General features: G+C 39.9%; 2 long non-coding RNA genes across 3 annotated transcripts in view; both read right to left on the reverse strand.

Moving 5' to 3' along the window:
- Positions 1-491: 491 nt before the first annotated feature.
- LOC147358989 (uncharacterized) lies at positions 492-16,120 on the reverse strand. The gene is made up of 4 exons (XR_015140135.1): positions 16,046-16,120; positions 13,465-13,523; positions 6,599-6,802; positions 492-1,347 (listed from the first exon to the last, which is right to left on the reverse strand). It is a non-coding gene; the product is annotated as an uncharacterized LOC147358989 (long non-coding RNA).
- Positions 16,121-16,175: 55 nt separating this feature from the next.
- LOC147358990 (uncharacterized) overlaps positions 16,176-18,969 on the reverse strand; it is a 32,840-nt gene continuing 30,046 nt past the window's right edge. For both annotated transcript variants that reach the window (XR_015140132.1, XR_015140134.1), the window contains exon 7: positions 16,176-16,313. This is a non-coding gene — a long non-coding RNA (uncharacterized LOC147358990). The remainder of the gene's footprint in view (positions 16,314-18,969) is intronic.

An 18,969-nucleotide genomic window follows, 5' to 3' on the forward strand; every position in this document is an offset into this window, starting at 1 on the left:
TAGCTTAGCCACGTCCTTTAATATGCTCGATTTTTCTCAAGTAGCCAACCATCCCTAACCTTTGTTGGAAATTTTGAAAGAAGTCAATAGAAAGTTGGCCATCTGTAATGGGGAGGAGAAGAGTGGGAGGGAGAGTTTTTGAGATAGACTTGGCCACCAGGTAACTTCTGTACAATCTCAGACATACTGTGTGTCAATGAACTCCGAGTCTAACGATCAGCACTGGCTTCAACTTTGCTGGACATTTTCCAGTGCTTTTAAAGGAGTCTTGATAGATGTGGAATGAAAGATGATTCTCTCTTTCCATGTCAGAAATTCTTTTATCCATTCTCTCTTACTATAAAAATCAGAATCAGTAAATCATGGATGTCTGAGATGGAATGGTTGGCCTGCTCCTATCATAGCTGTCTGATTTAGAGTACTGTCTGAAGACACTCTAAATAATTGCCTCTGCTTGATAGCTACTTTTGCCTCACATATGACGACAAGTATTGTCTTTGTTATAGGCGTAATTTCATTTAAGCAACAATTTTAGGAGGATGAGATATTGTCCTGCACACCTCCATCATCAGTGTCAAACATACAAACAGAGTCTCCATCTCAGGACAGAGAGTGACACTGTCATTCTCAAACATTTTGCATACCCTGCTTTATAGGCTTTTCACTGAATCCTATCTCTCACTGGAGCTTAAGCCCTCCATTCACTAGTTTTACCACAGCTGAAAATTTTCTCAATGCAGTCAGGTTCCACCTGTCAACCACACTCTCCCTTCTGTCATCACTGATTCACAAATCTGTGAACAGACATTCCGTATCAGACCACAAGATGAGTCTTCCAGTGACTGGGGCTTGAAGACTCAGCAAAAGTCGTCTTTCAGCTTATCTACATACGATGATGAAACTGTACGGTGCTGTCCCGTTAGCGGCTTTACCCCTTAACCTCAGATACCATCCCCAGACTCTTTTAGTGCCTCTCCAGAAGAGTAACCAAAGAAATGATACCATTAATTCTTCAAGGTCTTTGGCTTTTCAGAGCTGTTTCTCTCAGATTCAGCCTTTGGGTTCATAAAATATTCAGACATAAATCACTTACTTCTTTCTCGAGGACATTACACAAGTTTGATCATTGGTTTAAGTCATTTCCTTTACATTGACCTGAGGTACCTTGGATCCTGTTGAACCAGCATCAGAAACAGTTTGAGCTCTTGCTTTTTAAATCATGGTTTCTGCAGAACTTGCAATCAAACTTTCAAAAAATTCCAAAACAAGAATGGGCTTTGAGATCAGTTGCGATGTCAAGGGTTGTGCGAGCCAGAACTTTTCAGTAAAAAACACAATGCTTGTTTCCTGTGAGCAAATGAAAAGAATATTATCTTTCAGTTTTATGTATTTCCTTTAAAAATACAAACTGTTGTGATAAGATTGGGACCAGCAGATGATGACATTGGATTTGGAGCTCTGCTTGGTGCCCAGAATGAACCATCTGTTCAGAAAGAGAAGAGAATTACAGAGGCCATGGGCTTTTCAAGGAACACCTTGTTCTGTAGAAACCTCTCTGGTACATTCCATTTGTTTTAATGAGTTCTGTTTATGGCAAAATGCTAAATGTGTATTCTATAAAATGAAATTTAATGCTGCATAAGCCTGTAAGATTCTAAGATAAAATTCCAGACAGGGTGAGAGACAAGCTCTGTCCTAGCACAGTTCAAAGAGATTTTGCTTGCGCAGCTCCAGGATACTTCCCCAGGATGCGGCGGACCGCTTTATCGTAAGGGGCACGGCGCAACGTTCTGTATAGAGCTCACATTGACGTCCCATCCCACCTTCTCTCGAGGAACTCTGTCAAAATTTTCACAGAACTTACTTGGATGTGATGTCACCTTTCCTTCTAACAATTTAGGGTAATCAATAGACACTGTAGACAATTCGCACTAATTCACTCACTCACCCTTTTATTCATTAACTTAATAAAAAGGCATTCCATGCCTACTATGTTCACTGTGTTTCATTAATTTTATGGAACATTTATCCTGTGCCTCATACTGGACATGAAAAGATACGCATAAGCTTGGGCTTGCTTCCAAAGTGGATATAGTCTCATTAGGCCAAAAAATGAGTGTTATTAAGACAATTATTAAAATGAAAGAAGCTAGATGTCTTAATTAAGATAAGGTTTACTATTATTTATTTAGAGATTACCAGCTACCAGACACTGAGAAAAGCACCTTATTTTACTTTATAAAATGTTATTATTTTTTGTGGAGTATAATTGCCTTACAATGTTGTGTTAATTTCTGTTGTACAACAAAGTGAATCAGCTGTATGTAGACATATATCTTTTACCTTGTGACATGCTTCCCACACACCCCCTCATTTTAAATCTAAATTACCTCATTTAATTCTAATAAATCCCTAAGTGGTGAGTGTTAACTCCAATTTGTAAATGATAAAACAGGTTTAAAGATATTGATTACCATCTCATCACTTGATGACCACCAAACACCTCACATTTTACCATTTTTCCAGTTAAAATACTTTTGGTTTAAAGTAGACTGGATAAAAGTATCTTAAATCATAAGTGTATTAAATTAAGTCATAAAAAGCAGTCTGGAGGGAAGCAGTTCCAGGGCTGGTTATGTTTCCAGCTTCACAGATGAGTGTTCCATTTCTCCATATTCTCTTGACTTGCATATCAGGGTTACAAGATGGTCAGCACAGCTTCAAGCATCCTACCTTTACATGATAAAATCCAAGAAAGGAAAGGACAAAGAGATTGTTCTGGCTTCTCTTTTTTATCAGAGAGAGCAATATTTCTCATTAGCCCTGCATTGGACTCTCTCTTACATTTTGTTGGCAAAAGCTGGTCTCACACCCACTCCTAAACAAATCACAGGCCAGGAGTATGAGATGACAGGGGTTGGCCAAGATCCATTATGATTCATCCCCTTGAAGATGGGTGTAATTTTGCCTTTTACCTGAATAAAATCAGGTAAGGGAAGGGAAAAGGGGACAACCTGTAAGATCTCCCTTATATATTAAAATGCTCAAAGATCCCAGGTAATAAGGAATTTTCTAACTTGCCGTTAGACACATCATCCTCCACAAGATTTTAACCGAGATAGAAATTTTGAATGCACCACTAACCTAAGCATGTGGAACTAAAGCATGGTAAGACTACAGGACATCTTGGTAGAGTTGTGCCTGGTGGGCCAAATGTAAATGCACTAACACCAAATTTAGCCTGAGAATGGGGCCAGCCATTAAAAGGAAGAAAATATTGCACTATACCATGAAACAAGACCATGTAGACTAATCACATTCTTGTTTTAAAACAATTTATATCACTGAGACAAAGATTTTTAAGTCAAATGTCTTTCAGCACCTTTCCTTTAAAATTTATTCAGAATAATGAGTCTGATCAACTCAGATTTCTTGATGGACATATTACCTGTTTAAAAAAAAATCTTTGCAACACATTTTAAAAAAAGTCTTAGGTTTAAAATGTCAGACTGAAGAAACATCTATTTAAGCCGTGAGTGCATGCTCAGTCATGTCCAACTCTTTGCAACCCCATGGCTCCTCTGTCCCTGGGATTCTCCAGGCAAGAATACGAGAGTGAGTTGCCATTTCCTTCCCCAGGGGATCTTCCCAACCCAGAGGTCAAATCCATTTCCTGCATCTCCTACATTGGCAAGCAGATTCTTTGCCACTGAGCCACCTGGGAAGTCCCTATTGTGTGTGTGTGTGTGTGTGTGTGTGTGTGTGTGTTAGCCGCTCAGTCATGTCTGACTCTTTGAGACCCCATGGAGAGTAGTCCACCAGGCTCCTCCATCCATGGGACTCTCCAGGCAAGAATACTGGAAGGGGTTGCCATTCCTTTCTCCAGGGGATCTTCCTGACCCAGGGATTGAACCTGGATCTCCTGCATTTCAGTCAGATTCTTTACTATCTGAGCTACCAGGGAAGCCCCAAGAAGATTGGACTGGGTAGCCATTTCCTTCTCCAGAGGATCTTCCCAACCCAGGGCTCAAACCTGGGTCTCCTACACTGCAGACAGATTCTTTACCATCTGAGCCATGAGGGAAGCCTCTTAAATTCAGCTACATACAACAAATATGTTAAGCCATGAAACATGTTTTATAATACAATGCAGGAGACTCTGGTTCCACTCCTGGGTGGGGAAGATCCACTGGAGAAGGGACAGACTACCCACTTCAGCATTTTGGGGCTTCTCTGATGGCTCAGATGGTTAAAAAAAAAAATCTGCCTGCAATGGAGGAGCCTGGGTTTGATCCCAGGGTTAGGAAGATCCCCTGGAGAAAGGCAGGGCTACCCACTCCACTATTCTGCCCAAAACGCAGTACCTTCACTCTTATGTAATCCCAGTAAAACCAGAATGAAGAAGTTTTCAAATAAATAACCCCATGAGGAAGAGGGGAAAGAGAAAAGGTGTTTTGTTTTGTTTTGTTTTGAGATAAATATTCCAAAATATTGTAAATTGGAAAGCAAATGCATTAAAGATGCATTACAAATGTGGGTCTTTAAAGCAGTAGAAGTTGAGAAACAAGGTGATTTACTCTACAGAATGCTCAAAAGCATCATGTAAATTAATGGAATTAGGTCTGACTGGGGCTGGGGCAGTTACATCACTTAAATAAAGAAGATTATGTGGAAATGATCTAGAATCCAGTTCTAGTCTTAATCCCTAGGCACCTGCTCCTGTGCTACCATAGCAGATGACTGCAGATTTATTGATGGGAGATATCAGCACAGTTGAAGTTCTAGGTACTCTGTGAAAATGAGATGAATTTATATTCATTGATTACTAACTGCAGAGACTGTGCTCTCTAGTCCCATTCCCCAGCTCAGCTCCCAATACCTGAAAGTCAGAGTCCTGCCTTTAAAAAGATTAGAAGACTTAGAGAAGGCAATGGCACACCACTCCAGTACTCTTGCCTGGAGAATCCTATGGATGGAGGAGCCTGGTGGGCTGTGGTCCATGTGGTCGCTAGAAGTCAGACACAACTGAGCGACTTCACTTTCACTTTTCACTTTCATGCACTGGAGAAGGAAATGGCAACCCACTCCGGTGTTCTTGCCTGAAGAGTCCCAGGGACGGGGGAGCCTGGTGCGCTGCTGTCTATGGGGTCACACAGAGTCGGACACGACTGAAGCGACTTAGCAGCAGCAGCAGCTGAGGAACCTGACTACCCAAGATGAAAGATGTACAGATTCTGACTTTGACAATGCCTTAACAATTGGTTCACTCAGATCTCCATATATATAGCATATAAGCTATATGTATACATTTGGAGTTTCCAGTCAACTTTTTGGTCCATTATTATTAATTATGAGCAGACAGTTAAGGCTCACAAAACATCTGAAAACTACTGCTTTTCCAGTAGTCATGTATGGATGTGAGAGTTGGACCATAAAAAGACAGAGTGTTGAAGAATCGATGCTTTTGAACTGTGGGGTGGGAGAAGGCTCTTGAGAGTCCCTTGGACAGCAAGATCAAACCAGTCCATCCTAAAGGAAATCAGTCCTGAATATTCATTGGAAGGACTGATGCTGAAGCTGAAGCTCCAATACTTTGGCCACCTTATATGAAGAACCAACTCATTAAGGCCCTGGTGCTGGAAAAGATTGAAGGCAGGAGGAAAAGGGGACAACAGAGGATGAGATGGTTGGATGGCATCACCGACTCAATGGACATGAGTTTGAGCAAGCTCCGGGAGACGGTGAAGGACAAGGAAGCCCGGCATGCTGCAGTCCATGGGGTAGCAAAGAGTTGGACTCGGCTGAACAACAAACAGCAACAAAAAAGTAACAACAAGCAAACAAATAGAGGTTAAAAATAGGAAACAAAAGATAAGAAAATCAAAAGACAAGTTCAGGAGGTTCACACCAAAATAACAAAAATTCCAGAAAAACCAACAGAAAGAGAGAGGAGGCATATATCAATGAAATGATCCAAGAAAATTTCCCCAAACCAAAATATTTTCCATTTTGAAAAGGCTCATGAAGGTCTAACACAATAGGTGAAAATAAAGACACATAAAAACCCATTACCATTAAATTTTTTAAAATACTGAAGACCAAAAATATACCTACATTTTTTCAGGTTGGAGGGAAAAAAACAGGGCTTTGGCTACATATATAGGATTAGGTATTAGAATATACTAGAATGTCTAACCAGAACAATTAAACAAGAAATTTTAAAAATTAGAATGATTTTGAAATGTCAACAGCAATATTGGAATTTAGAATTCAATGGAGAAATACCTTCAAAATTCTGAAGGAAAATTATTTCCAAAGAATTCTATTACTTGCAAGCTATCACTCAAGGAAGAAAATAAAATAGACACATACTTATAATATCTCATGAAATTTTTCTCCCATTACCTTTTACATGAAGTTAGAAAATAACATGCCTTTCCAAAATGAAGAATCAGCTGAAAAATAGAAATACAATAGACAAAAGAAACAAGTGGAGGTAAAGAGAATTCCCCAGAACATTGACAAAGGAAATCTCGGGTGAATCACGTTAGAGACTGTTTTAGAAAAGTGCAGAGGACTATATGTAGAGCTGTCTTACCCTCCAGAGTGAACAGACAACCACAGGGAGTCCCTGGAACCATCATCTCTTGTGATGAGTCTGCAGTGATAGAAAGATGGTGCCATGTAGAAATATCCATCTACTCTTCAGGGTTCATGAAAGCCTCATGTCTCTCTTTTACTTTTTTAGGGGGCGGGCAGGGAATTCATATTTATTTTTACTCAACTAAACAAAAGCTTATCACTGTAAGGAAAGAAAAGGAAAATATGCTAGAATAAGAATTTTCCTATAAATACGTATGTGATTGCAAATATGTATAAACTTGCATTCAGTTCAGTTCAGTTCAGTCGCTCAGTCGTGTCCGACTCTTTGCAACCCCATGAATCGCAGCACGCCAGGCCTCCCTGTGCATCACCAACTCCCGGGGTTCACTCAAACTCACGTCCATCGAGTCAGTGATGCCATCCAGCCATCTCATCCTCTGTCGTCCCCTTCTCCTCCTGCCCCCAATCAGAGTCTTTTCCAATGAGTCAACTCTTCGCATGAGGTGGCCAAAGTACTGGAGTTTCAGCTTTAGCATCATTCCTTCCAAAGAAATCCCAGGGCTGATCTCCTTCAGAATGGACTGGTTAGATATCCTTGCAGTCCAAGGGACTCTCAAGAGTCTTCTCCAACACCACAGTTCAAAAGCATCAATTCTTCGGCGCTCAGCCTTCTTCACAGTCCAACTCTCACATCCGTACATGACCACTGGATTAACTTGGATAACACTTGCATTAGTTATTTTTAATTGTAAAACATAAAAATTATTTCCACTGAAGTTAAGATCAGAGCAAGGATACATATATCATTACAGTTTTCAACCTTGTTCTGGAGGTGTTGGTCATCACCACAAGGCAAAACATATAAATGATATCTAAAAACTAAAGTGGAAGAAACAAAATTCTTTCTCTGAAGATGACAATTATCTTCCTAGCAAATGAGAAATAGTCTTCTAAAAAATTATTGGAATAATGAGAGTTCAGTTAAGTAGCCAAATACAAGATCATCCACAATAAAAATGGCTTTCCTAAATACCAACAATCACCAGTTGGAAAAAAATAATGAGAGATTAAAGTATCCCAAACATAATTGCTGTCAAAAAAAAGAAAGAAAATATGGAATATATAGGAATGAACAAAAATTTGCAAGATCTTTGTTAAGAAAAGTATAAAACTTCTTTGAAGACATAAAGATAACCTAATAAATAGCAAAATAATCATCTTGAAAAGAAAGACTCAGTATTGGAAAATATGAGTTCTTCTGGAAGTAACCAGTACAACCAAGTAATGAAAATAAAAATTCAAATAGAATTTGCCATGGCGTATGAAAAGGCAGTAATAACTAATACTCATTTTTTATAAGATGAGGAAAATTGACATACACTACCAGATAACCAAATAAGACTTTTCTTTAAGAGCATTAAAAACTGTGTACATTCCCTACGGCTGCCATAGAGTACCAGAAACTGGGTGACATGAAAAAAACAGAAATTTACTCTCCCACAGTTGTGTGGGAAGTCCATTTGCCTTCTCTGAAGGGTCAAGCTTCTGGCCACTCATGGCATTTTCCCCAACTTGCAGAGCAGTTCAGTTCAGTCGCTCAGTCGTGTCTGACTCTTTGTGACCCCATGGACTACACCACACCAGGCTTCCCTGTCCATCACCAACTCCAGCAGTTTACTTAAACTCATGTCCATCGTGTCGTGATGCCATTCAACCATCTCATCCTCTGTCGCCCCCTTCTCTTCCCGCCTTCAATCTTTCCCAACATCAGGGTCTTTTCAAATGAGTCAGTTCTTCACACCAGGTGGCCAAAGTATTGGAGTTTCAGCTTCATCATCAGTCCTTCCAATGAATATTTAGGACTGATTTCCTTTAGGATGGACTGGTTGGATCTCCTTGCAGATACATTACTCCAAACGCTGACTCAGAAGTCCATGGTATTCTTGGTGTCCCATCACACATCTTCCCTCTGCACGGCTCTGCTCATCTGCTTTCAAAGATATCATCTTGTTGAATTAAGTGCCCATCCTATATGCAGTATGACCTCTTCTTAACTAACTACATCTTTAAAAGCATGGTTTCCAAATAGATTCACATTCTGAGGTTCAGGTAAGGACATAAATTTTGGGAGACAATATTCAACCCAATAGGATAACTAAAACATTGCTATTTTTAAGAAACTGCATACTAATACAAAATAGATTAATAGAACAAAATAAATAATTCAGAAATAGACCCATATATATTTTAAAATTAAAGACTATCAAAAGAAAACAGATTGGTAATTGGCTATTCATTTCAGAAAAAAAGAAGGTACATTTAGAAGATTTCTTTCAAATATACATAGAAACAAGTTTTATATAAACCAAAGAGCTAGATTTTAAAAACAAAACCATAAAATATTAGGAAGTTAATGTAAGCAATTCACATAAAGAAAAGTCTAGGGAGAAAAGTCAGTCACTTTTGTGATGTCTTTAAGAGACAGATACAAATCTATAGCCCCAGAGTATAACATAGTAAGTTACAATTTATGAAACCCTTTAATTAGAAGGTCACTCATTTGGGGCTCAAATCATTAAGAAAACTCCTTTTAATGGGTAAAATACCCTTGAGAAAGATAACCTATCATTTCACAGCCTGTTATCAATTATCCAAAAACTGAGAGCGGGAAGAAGAGCATGCATGTGGGTATTGGAGACAAATTTCAACTACTTCTGCTATGGTTACCCTTGCCTTCCTTGTTTTTAATGTAATATTTATTTGGCTGTGCTGGGTCTTAGTTGCAGCATACGGGATCTAATTCCCTAACCCAGGCCCTCTGCACTGGGAGCACAGAGTCTTAGCCCTTGGGCCACCAGGGAAGTCCCCTGCCTTCCATTTTGATGCAAATGAATATCAAATAATAATATAAGTAATAATAACCATGGCTTTGTACTGTTTGCATGCCTTAGCTCATTTAATACATCCCACATTCTTAGGAGGTAAGCATTATTTATTCCAATTTTAGGTCTGAAAACACTGAGGATCAGCGGTTAAAAAAAAGAAGATTGTCTTTCCCTGTGTACCCTCCCTATATACTCTGGAGGCCCCCAGCTGGCAGGGATCTTACTGTGGTTTTGGAGCACCTGACTGTCCAGGTAGACTAAACTCTGCCTGAATGCAGAAGCCAAGTCTTATTCCTTTCTACACCCAGAATACCTAGCTAGATACTCAAATCCTAGTGGCTACTCAATAACTGATACAATTAGGGGATGGCTAGATGGGCTTCCCTGGTGGCTCAGCTGGTAAAGAATCTGCCTGCAATGTGGGAGACCTGGGTTCAGTACCTGGGTTGGGAAGATGCCCTGAAGAAGGGAAAGGCTCCCACTTCAGTATTATTTCATGGAGAATTCCATGGACTGTATAGTCCCTGGGGTCGCAAGGAGTCAGACACAACTGAACGACTTTCATTACATTATTAGATGGAAGCAGAAGAACTGAAAAGAACGGCTGGTTGCAAGTCAGCCAAAGTTGATGGTGATTAAAATGCAGCTTCATCTGAGTGTTCATTCTTATATTTTGTACTTAGTGAGAGAAAAACATCCCGAAGAAACTGCCCAGATTTGAAGCTTGTTTCCACTTCATGCTGTGTGACCTTGGGCAAGTGACTCAACTTGTATAAACCTGTTTCCTTTTCTGTAAAATGGAGATAACAGTAGTATCTGCCTTCTGTATTACCGAGAGGGCTAAATAAGTAAAGCTTTTAGCATGCTGAGCCTACCAAGCCTATTTTACTGTTCTGGTAATTACAGCATCAGGCCAGCTTTCTCCAATAGTATCCTTACGTGGTCAAGTTGTTGCCTCTTTCCTTTTCTGTAACTAAAGGGCGCTCCTGTGAAACCCTTCTTCATCCATACTGAAAGTCAGTTTAAATTCAAGTGAAGATGAAATGATGGAATCTGTTGGTGATCGAGTTAAGCTGACGTTTCAGAACAGCAGATGCTGTAACTTGTGACCCCACAGCAGCACTTGCCTGTTCTTATTTCCCACCTGCTAAATCTGAGCCTCACTGTGGAAGATGCTGGAATGCAGCAGTAGCTTTGTAAGTAAACAAAGGAACCTCTGCTGAACAGACTCGACGATGTCAGACTTGACAGAAACTTTAGTAAGGAATAAACAAAAATCACCTGTAGATCAGTATTAACTGTTTACTTTCTGTTATATATTGTAATGTAGATCCTGCCTTTTCTCTCATTGTTAAATCGCTTCAGTCGTGTCCGACTCTTTGTGACCCCAGGGACTGCAGCGCACCAGGCTCCTCTGTCAACAGGATTCTCCAGGCAAGAATACTGCAGTGGGTTGCCATGCCCTCCTCCAGGAGATCTTCCCAACCCAGGGTTCAAACTCACCTCTCTTAGTCTCCTGCGTTGGCAGGCGGGTTCTCTGCCATTAGCACACTTGGGAAGCCCTCAGATGGCACTAGATACAATTAAATCCTCTCATTATTGTCTTTTTACTTTAAGCATTCTTCAAAAATACGATCTTTGGAAAAGCTCAGGGTGGTCTATTATATGACTTGCTAGAAATTATTTATCTATTTCAAATTTATTGACTATTTTGGTGATCTTTAATTTTTTGCTCTCTTAGATAATGTTATGATGGTTGTCCCTGTACATACAGTTTTTGTGTGTAGTTCTGATTTTTTTCTTAATTTAAGTTCATAATACAATAAAAATAGATATTTGCAATAAAAATATTATTTCAGAATTTAAACAAGATCTGAGGAAATGTCTAAAAGAATATGTCAAAATATTTCATGAGTCTTCCAAACATACCAAAATTACTATCAGGTCAGATCAGTTGCTCAGTTGTGTCCGACTCTTTGTGACCCCATGAATCACGGCACGCCAGGCCTCCCTGTCCATCACCAACTCCTGGACTTCACTCAAACTAACGTCCATCAAGTCGGTGATGCCATCCGGCCATCTCATCCTCTGTCGTCCCCTTCTCCTCCTGCCCCCAATCCCTCCCAGCATCAGAGTCTTTTCCAATGAGTCAACTCTTCGCATCAGGTGGCCAAAGTACTGGAGTTTCAGCTTTAGCATCATTCCTTCCAAAGAAATCCCAGGGCTGATCTCCTTCAGAATGGACTGGTTGGATCTCCTTGCAGTCCAAGGGACTCAAGAGTCTTCTCCAACACCACACTTCAAAAGCATCAATTTTTTGGCGCTCAGCCTTCTTCACAGTCCAACTCTCACATCCATACATGACCACAGGAAAAACCATAGCCTTGACTAGACGAACCTTTGTTGGCAAAGTAATGCCTCTGCTTTTGAATATGCTATCTCAGTTGGTCATAACTTTCCTTCCAAGGAGTAAGCGTCTTTTAATTTCATGGCTGCAGTCACCATATACCACCCACAAAAATGTTGCAACTATTATGACAGCTGAGAAGAGATATTCATTATTTTTCACAATCTTTATGACTGGCCATAACAGATGTCAGCTTCAGTGAAGCATTACAGCTAGCCAGGTGACCAACAGCCCTCACCACATCTATAGCTAGCTTTGTTAATTTATTTTCTACATAATCAAAGTAGAGGGCTTCCCTGGTGGCTCAGATGGTAAAGAATCCACCTGCAATGCAAGAGACCTGGATTTGATCCCTGGGTCGGGAAGATCCCCTGGAGAAAGGAATGGCAACCCACTCCAGCATTCTTGCCTGGAGAAGTCCATGGACAGAGGAGCCTGGCAGGCTACGGTCCATGGTGTTGCAAAGAGTCGGACATGACTGAGGAACTAACCCACTACTTGGTTTTATCCAATTCAGCAGTCAGGTTGTTCTTACAAATTCTCAGAATCTTGATTATTTCTAGCATACAGCTTCCAAAGACAGCTAGACCACTGTGAATCAACACTGATATCATGCATATGGCAACTTCCTACATGGCAGGAACTCAAGACCTCAGGCGGAGTGTGTTACGACTTTTATATTAAACCTCCCCCAGGTTTATTCCCAGTGCCCCGAGGATTTGCCAAAGCAGTAATAACCACTCAAAAGAGATTAGTCCCAATGGTACTGGCGGATAGCTTATCACAGAAGGTGGTTACTCAAAGTCTAATGCTGTTTTGAGGAAATTGCTAGTCTCTCATATTTCCTATTCCTCAAATTTCCTTTTATTCCTTGAATCTTTTGCTCATTTTTAATTATATGCTTTATTTCCTTAAGATTTTCTTATTTCACTTTTTATTCTACAATTAGGGATCTCAAATAGTTATCTTTTAGTCAAATTTGCAATATGTTCAGAGCCCTTTGCCACCATATATTTTAGTTATTTATGATAAATAATTAAATTATATTACATATTAATATTTATCATATTAACTATATACATTAGCATCTATTCTTTTAATTGCTACTGTCCTACATTTCAAGTTTATCATTCTTTACATCATCTAGAAGAATATTTGGAAAATTCACATTGTCAAAGTTTTAGTAGATATAAGCTCTGATCACACAGCATCACTCTGGTGAGATGAGATCATGAAAGGAATGCTAACATTGAATCAGTCTGCATCATATGCCAGCATTATATATACTTTTCCATATTAGCAAAAAATGTATTACCATGATTAAATGTGAAACTCTCTTCTTAACCAAACCATACTCTTTATCCCCTCTGTCATCTTCAAAGATTACAATAGATTCTCTATAAAATAATGAAAAGCAAACAACAGTTCCAACTGGTAAAGGGATACTTACATATGCTGTCTTTGTTATTTATTGTCTTAGCAATTTATGTACAAATCTGAAGAGGGAATTCCCTTGGATGTCAGAACAGTCAGGTAGGAAATGTTAACCAGTAAATAAACAAGAGTTACCAGCGGGAATGCAGGAAATACGTCCTTTAGAATTGTCTTTCTGGGTTTCTTGAGCTCCCCTGAATAGACGTAAAAGAGCAAAATCACAACAGGTAAATCTTACGTCTTAAATTTATCTTTAAAATTGTTCAAGTGTTGGACTGCATTCTTCCTATTCACCCTGGCCACACACACACACACACACACACACACACACTAATATGCACAAACACCCACAATAGTAACTGCTACACACTCCCACTCCCTTCAAAGCTTGCTGCTGAGTGAACAAAGGTGGGGAATGCAGACATTTCCCCCATACATGGTAAAATTTCTGAATTAAAGGCACAAGAATGAAAATGGAAGCTGAGCCCATATGACCCTGTGGGTTCAGAGTCCGCCTGTGTCTTCAGGCTTCTCTGCTGGGTACTGGGCGCTGAGTTTGAGTAGTGGGAATACAATGGTAAGCAAAAACAAACAGGAAGCTCAACCTCTCCTGGTTCCTGTTCCTCATTTTTTCCCAAATTTCCTTTTATTCCTTGGATGTTACTCATTTTAAAACATATGTTCAATACCTTAAGATTATGAGAAGAGGAGCTATGATTAACTCAATAATCACATGAAGAAAAGTTAAAACAGTGACTGTGATAAGGGTCCGTATAAAAGAGAAAGGGCTGTGAAAACACATGATAATTGATGGTCCCTTTTGCTATTTGCGTCACAGGCACACCAGCTTTCTTTCAGTTTCTCAGAAATGTTCTCCCTGTTGCCCTCAGCCCATTCTCTCATTGCCTTTTCTGGTTGCCTAATTGACATTAACCCTTCCTCCAGCAATCACAGTTTCTTCCGGGAAAACAGGAGCTAACACTCTCCTTGTTGTTGTTCAGTCTCTCAGTCATGTCTAACTCTGAGACCCCATGGACTGCAGCACCCCAGGCTTCCCTGTCCTTCACTGTCTTTGGAGTTTGCTCAAACTCATGTCCATTGAGTCTCATTCTCTGTTGCCTCATTCTCTTCCTGCCCTCAATCTTTCCCAGCATCAGACTCTCTTCCAATGAGTCGGCTCCTCACATCAGGTGGCCAAAGTATTGGAGCTTCAGCTTCAGCATCAGTCCTTCCAATGAATATTCAGGGTTGATTTCCTTTAGGATTGACTGGTTTGATCTCCTTGCAGTCCAAGGGACTCTCAAGAGTCTCCTCCAGCCCCACATTCAAAGAAATCAATTCTTCAGCCCTCAGCCTTCTTTATGGTTCAACCCTCACCACATCCATCCATGACAACTGGAAAACCCATAGCTTTGACTAGACAGACCTTTGTCAGCAAAGTGATGTCTCTGCTTTTTAAAACGCTGTCTAGGTTTGTCACGGCTTTTCTTCCAAGGAGCAAGCATCTCTTAATTTCATGTCTGCAGTCACCATCTGCAGTGCTTTTGGAGCCCAAGAAAAGAAAGTCTGTCATTGTTTCAATTTTTTCTCTATTTGCCATGATGCCATGATCTTAGTTTTCCAAAGGCTGAGTTTTAAAAAAGCCAGCTTTTCACTCTCCTCTTTCACCTTCATCAGTAGGTTCTTTGGTTCCTCTTTGGTTTCTGCCGTTAGGGTGGTACCATCTGCATATCCGAGGTTACTGATACTTCTGGCAGTCTTGATTCCAGCTTGTGCTTCATCGGGCCCAGGATTTTGCATGATGTACTCTGCATATAAGTTAAATAAGCAGGGTGACAATAAACAGCCTTGATGTACTCCTTTTCCAATTTTGTCCAATTTTGTCCATTGTTCCATGTCCAGTTCTAACTGTTGCTTCTTAAACTGTGTCTCAGGAGGCAGGTAGAGTGATCTAGTATTCCCATCTCTTTAAGAATTTTCCACAGTTTGTTGTGATCCACACAAAGACTTTAGCAGAGTCAATGAAGCAGAAGTAGGTTTTTTTTTTTTTTTCTGGAATTCTTTTGCTTTTTCTCTGATCCAGTGGATGATTCTTCTGCCTTTTCTAAATCTAGGTTGTACATCTGGAAGTTCTCAGTTCACACACTGTTGAAACCTACCTCAAAGTGAACCTACTTTGAGCATTACTTTGCTAGCATGTGAAATGATGCAATTGTGTGGTAGTTTGAACATTCTTTGGCATTGCCATTCTTTGGGATTGGAATGAAAACTGACCTTTTCCAGTCCTGTTGCCACTGCTGAGTTTTCCAAATTTGCTGGTATATTGAGTGCAGCACTTTAACAACATCATTTTTTAGGATTTGAAATAGCTCAGCTGGAATTCCATCACCTCTGCTAGCTTTGTTCGTAGTAATGCTTCCTAAGCCCCACTTGACTTCACACTGCAAGATGTCCGGCTCTAGGTGAGTGACCACACCATCACAGTTATCTGGGTCATTAAGATGTTTTTTGTACAGTTCTTCTGTGTATTCTTGCCACCTCTTCTTGATTTCTTCTGCTTCTGTTAGGTCTTTACCATTTCTGTCCTTTATTGTGCCTATTTCATATGCATGAGTTCCTTTTGTATCTCTAATTTTCTTGAAGAGATCTCTAGTCTTTCCCATTCTATTATTTTCATCTATTTCTTTGCACTGATCACCTAATAAGGCTTTCTTACCTCTCCTTGCTATTCTTTGGAACTCTGCATTCACATGGGTATATCTTTCCTTTTCTCTGTTGCCTCTTGTTTCTCTTCTTTTCTCAGCTATTTGTAAGGCCTCCTCAGACAGCCATTTTGTCTTCTTGCATTTCTTCTTCTTGGGGATGGTTTTGGTCACAGCTTCCTGTACAATGCCACGAACCTCCGTCCATAGTTCGTCAGGCACTCTGTCTATCAAAACTCTCCTAGGCCAACAAAATTGTCCTGTTATACATTCTCATAGCATCTGTGAAAAGAGTAGAAGAGTCAGTCAGAAGTTCTCTTTCCCTGTGTGTTCTCATCTTTCCTTAATGCCAATCTTCAGTGCAGAAGAGATCATGATTTATTTTTATATATATAATGATTTTCCAGGATAGTCTTATTCTAAATATTATCCCGTTTATGACACCATTTTCCCCAGTCTTACCATTTTCTGAGCACTCTCCCTGACATAGACAATTGAACATTATAGCTATATGTACACTCTGTGACCCTGGGCCCTGGTAATAGGTAACAGCACCACACACAGACCTCTGACTCACTGGAAGCCTATCATTGCCAGTACACAGGATTTCTTGCAAAGATTTGAACCATATGTCAACAAAGCTGAGAGAACCAGGAAAAAAGCACTCAGTGTTTGCATAATAGGCAACTGATAATTTTAATTTTTAAATCCTAGAGCTTCCTTGATTTCTGTTGTTCCTGAAGACGGGTTGCTCAGGCCTTCCTCGAAATACAGCATTGTTCTTCCAGCCCATTTCCTTTTGCTTGTTTTTAAGCTAATGTGTGTGAGTTTCTGTTACTTAAAGCCAAATACCTCTGACTGATAAATATTTGTCCTTTGACAGATATCAAACGCTTTCCATCTACATCCACCCAGGGGTTGAATGTACTGTCCCTGGGCTGATTGAGAGCTGAAGAGTAAAGGCTTAAAAAGCTCTCACTAAGGTGCTGCCTCACCCACTCACTCCTATGGGCTTCTGGATGATTTATTGACCATCAAGCCTTCAATTTCCTTACCTGTATATTGGGGGTAATTGGAAAATATAGAGACAATAAAATTCCCATCAAATCCCTAGCCCTTAATAAGTTATTAATAACTACAGTTATTAGTTAAAGCTTTTGAGCAAGCAAAAGGGCAACTTTTAGGATTATCTGTTCTTTCCTTTGGGCCTTTTGCTTTTTCTCATTATGTATTAGATTGTTACATCGGAGATAAGGAATATAATACAATAAAATATATAATGTAATAGCTATACAAGTGGTGAATATCCTTGGTTTTGAACTTAAAAGATGAATGTTCCTGCAGTAGGCAAAGTCAGCTGCTTATAAATTACCATTTTACTGGTAAAAGTGTTAGAATTTACTTATGCTTAAAAGTTATTAAGTAAATTAACAATCCCAGCTGCTGCTGCTAAGTCGCTTCAGTCATGTCCAATTCTGTGCAACCCCATAGACGGCAGCCCACCAGGCTCCCCTGTCCCTGGGACTCTCCAGGCAAGAACACTGGAGTGGGTTGCCATTTCCTTCCCCAATACATGAAAGTGAAAAGTGAAAGTGAAGTCACTCAGTCGTGTCCAACTCTTCACGACCCCATGGACTGCAGCCTACCAGGCTCCTCCGTCCATGGGATTTTCCAGGCAAGAGTGCTGGAGTAGGGTGCCATTGCCTTCTCCACAATCCCAGCATATACCCAAATTCCTCCAGCTTTTGTTTACTGCTCGCTGGTTTTGAAGAGTTCTGTAACAGTTGATAGGTTAGCAAATTTTGTTAATTCGTTTACAGCAGAGTCATCTAGCAATGAAACACCATTGGCAAAGAAACAAGATGGAATTGGCACAAATAGAAGCCAAAGATTTCTGTTCTTAAAAGAGAAAGAGACAATGTGAGAGAGAGAGAGGAAAAGAAAGTTTGGCTCATTACCCTCTCAAACGGCAGTGGCCCATTTAATTATAAAACACTGATCTCTCATAGTTTTCTTTTCTCAATATCTCAATTTTAAATTCAATGCTGAGTGACTTACCTCTCATGCTCAAAATTCACCAATGAACTCCTGGTTAGTAAAATTGCTTCTGATCATTTCTCACACTCTTCAACTTCTGAAGCATTTCACCATATGGATTACTCTCTCCTTTGAAAACTTGGTGATTTTCTTTCTCTAGACTTCCTCTGGCTTCTTTATCAAATCCATTTTCTCCATCTACCTCCTAAAAGTTGACATTCTCCATCCTCCGTCTCCAATCCTATGCCATCTTGCTCTACCTCACTCTCGATGCTTGACCTAACAACTCTATTGATTAGCAGGCTGGTGAGGTGGAAACAATTTGGCAGTTATTTAAGATTGTGTGCCATGTCTTACACACATCTGCACACTTCTCGTCTCCACAGCTTCACTCAGATTTCTCTACTGCTGGAATTTTTGTGGGGTCCCATTAAAATTGCTAACTTTTCCTCTTGATGAGACAGCAGAAGGTGGTTTTACCTTCCACTGAATTTCCATTGTAATTGTATTGTTCCCTTACTGCCAGTTACTACATACTATCATATCATTACTTATTCACAAGTCACAGAATTATGGTGACTTTAAACAATACTGCTTATTTTTCAGATGAAGGAGGGTGAAGTGCAGAGAGTTAAAGACACTTGCCACAGCTAGGAAGTAGCGGAAGTCAGGCCGCAATCTAGGGAGAGCCTCTTCTACCACGGCAAACCTCTTTGGTGGAAAGAATGCATCTTACTCATCTTAAGGCACTAATACAGAGCTTTGAAAATCATCAGTGTTTCAAAAAATGCCTGCTGACAAGAGAGTTAATAGATGATGGACACATCAGTGACTACAGGGGGCCCTAAAATTAAGGAAAACTTTTTTCAGTAGTAGAGAGTCTGCTTCATGTTTAAATGTC

This window comes from Bos grunniens, chromosome 14 (assembly GCF_055505025.1).
Source record: "Bos grunniens cultivar Pamir isolate PY7600 chromosome 14, Bosgru_T2T1.0, whole genome shotgun sequence".
Classification (NCBI taxonomy): domain Eukaryota; kingdom Metazoa; phylum Chordata; class Mammalia; order Artiodactyla; family Bovidae; genus Bos; species Bos grunniens.